This window comes from Petaurus breviceps, unplaced genomic scaffold, assembly GCF_028583685.1.
Source record: "Petaurus breviceps papuanus isolate PSGF00001 unplaced genomic scaffold, PetGlider_PUasm1.0 90792, whole genome shotgun sequence".
Classification (NCBI taxonomy): Eukaryota; Metazoa; Chordata; class Mammalia; order Diprotodontia; family Petauridae; genus Petaurus; species Petaurus breviceps.
This window is the reverse complement of record NW_027187347.1, coordinates 5,690,704-5,693,821: the sequence shown is the minus strand read 5'-3', so window position 1 is coordinate 5,693,821 and position 3,118 is coordinate 5,690,704. Positions and strand designations below refer to the sequence as shown.

The 3,118-nt window shown below is 37.7% G+C and overlaps 1 pseudogene; it reads right to left on the bottom strand.

Moving 5' to 3' along the window:
• Positions 1-1,379: 1,379 nt before the first annotated feature.
• LOC138147499 (serine/arginine-rich splicing factor 6 pseudogene) lies at positions 1,380-2,830 on the bottom strand (annotated as a pseudogene).
• Positions 2,831-3,118: the final 288 nt, after the last annotated feature.

Genomic DNA, 3,118 nt, shown 5'->3' with positions numbered 1-3,118 from the left:
TTGTCCTGCCCCAAATTTTGTTTATTTTTACTGTTGTGTATTCACCCTGAGATGTTTTTGTTCTTATTTGTGGGGAAAATCTGGAGAGCTTGGGATTTTCTGACCTACTCCACCACCTTCCCATCATATTATTTTCAAATAGTGATAGTTTTATTTTCTCATTGCCTATTCTGGTTCCTTTGATTTCTTTTTTCTCTTATTGTTATAGCTAAAATTTATAGCATAATATAAAGCAATAGTAGTGACAATAGGCATCCTTGTTTCACCCCTGATGTTATTGGGAAAGCTTCTAACTTATCCCATTACAGAAAATCCTTGTTGAGGTTTTTTTTTTTTTTAATAACTACTTATCATTTTTTACAGAAAGCTCCATTTATTCCTATGCTCCCTAGTATTTTTAAATAGAAATGGATGCTATATTTTGTCAAAGGTTTTTTTTCTGTATCTATTGAGAAAATCATATTATTTCTTTTGGTTTTGTTATTGATATGGTCAATTGTGCAAATAGTTTTCCTAATATTGAACCAACTCTGCATTCTTGATATAAATTCCATGTGCTCATATCACATGTGATGTATTGTCCTTGTGATATATTGTTGTAATCATGTTGCTATTATTTTATTTAAATTTGTATATCAACATTCATTAAGGAAATTGGTGTATAGTTTTTTTTTTCCTCTGTTTTACTGGTTTCAGTATCAGCACCATCCACTTCCTCATTTCTTACCTAGCTTAACCATTGAATGGCCATTCCTCAGTCAAACTGAAATCTGTTAAACATTTTGGCTTAAAAAGGCCAAGATCTTCCACTGTATCCAGGGTCATCTCCAGGCATCCTGATCTGCATCTTGCCACTGGAGCCAGATGACTCTCGAGTAGAAAGTGAAGCTGGTGACTTTACACAGTCCTCCCTCAATTAAATCCAATTCACTTGCATGGCATAGCATTTCCTCCCTGATGTCATGGACCTCTTTGAGAATGAAGGAAAAACAATAATAACAACAACAACAACAACAACATATTGATGAAAAAAAAGAACTTAAATATTTGGCAGAATTTACTTGTGAATACATCTAACCTTGTATTTCTTTTTTTTTTTTACTTTTTCTGAGAGAGTTGATTAAAGGCTTGTTTCATTTCTTTGTGTAAAAATGGTACTCTTTAGGCATTCTATTTTCTCTTCTGTTAATCTGAACAATTTACATAAATATTTTTTACAATGGTATACCAAAATGAATTTATTGCTAATTTGAAGTTTGCCTAATTTTATACTTCACAATACACAATACAGTTTGTATTTATTTCCAAAAATAGGTATGAAACAAAACTGTTAAAAAGCCATTTATTATTTACCTGTTGCTTTCATTCCCTTGGTAGCAAACCTTTAATACAACTCAGGAGTATTTGTAACTTTAACATATTAAAAAAAAAATAACACCAACAACAAAGTCCTCTCCAAAGCTTTAAAAGTGTAAAGGGTCTTTGAGAGTTTAATACTTCAAAAAGAAAAGCTCATTCAACAGCAGGTCCTGCTGAAATGCTAAAAATCATAGCTAAGCCTAATCTCTACAAAAGTTATTAATGTTGAAATACTTTAAAATCAAAGAGCTTAATTTCTACAAAAGGAGGTCTTTGCTTTGGGTCACCATTTCTCTAGACCCTCATTTCTTCCCCATTATTCTTGCTTCCAAATCAAACTTTTATGCCCCTATGTTCAGGTTTTCTCCTGAGAAGAGGTCAACATTGGAAGTCCTAACATCACAGAATAATTTGCCTGGCAAGTAAGAAAGTGTTCCTTAAATGTGCAAAGGAGTTCAGGACTTTTAATCTCTTGAACTAGGTCTTAAGCTTGACTGAGATCTAGAGTGAGATACTGATGTAGCCGTTATGTTATGACTGTAGGAGACTCAGAATGAACCTTTGATGGTGGTGGAGGTTATGGTGAATTGTACTGAGACTGGCTTCTTGATCTGGATTTTGACTTTGTTTCTCCTTTTCCATTTTCTTTGGGAGATGGAGACCTGGACCTACTGTGTGACTTCTCTGACTTTGCCTTGGATCTGCTGCCAGATTGAGAGCCTCGATCAGACTTGGCCTTAGATTTGCTCTTTGATCTAGACTTTCTGCCTTTAGATCTGGAACATGGATGATGTTTGTTTGGAGACCTAGATTTGGATCTTGAGTGACTTTTTGAGGCACTATGGTTTCTACTTCGGCTGCCTCTTTGACTCCTACTAAGAGACCTTCACCTAGACCTGGACCTAGATCTACTTCCAGAATAGGATGTCCTATGGCTTGTCCGTGGCTTATCTTCAATGAGCGTTATATTTCTGGCATTTATTTCTGTGCCATATCTAAAGCACGTTTCATGTCAGAGTAGGAACGAAATTGAATTACACCTTCATTTGTGAGTTCTTTGTGAGCATCTGTATATGTTATTTCTGCAGCTTGTCTCATGAAATCCTTTAAATCCTGCCAACTGCGACGACTAGAAAGATGTTCTACAATCAGTCTGAACTCTGTTGGAACAGGTGGTCCATATTTATCTCTTCCGGTGGCTCTGCGACTGCAGTCACCAACCACTGTGGCTGCCATAGCTGGAGCCGTCACGGTCGGGGGGAGGGAGGGCGGGGGAGGTTGTCCCTGCACAAGTCCTTGCTGTTAAGCTCCTAAACGGCATGGTTGGCGTCGCAGGAGTCCTCGAACTCCGGAAAACCGTGCCCGTTTTTCAGGTCGAGTTACAGCAGACGGGAAAAAGGAAAAAAAAAAAAAACTGGATGTCTTTCTCACGGACATGGTAGCTGAGGTGCTCAATGTAGACATGCACCATTTCCGCTGATGGCCGGGAATGGGGGGGAACAGGAGGTGGTCTCACGGTGATGTGGTGGGAAGGTAGGGACAGGAAAAAGGAAAAAGAGAAGGGGGAAAAGGAAGGAAAAGGAGAACAAGAGAACACTAACAGAGAGAGGGCGAAGGAACAACGGTGGCCGAATCCCAGCCACACAAATGACAACATCATATATGTTTTTGGTAAATATTCATCCATTTCACTAAGGCTGTAGGATTTATAAGCAAACAATTGGGCAAAATAGCTCCCAATAATTTCTTTAATTTCTTT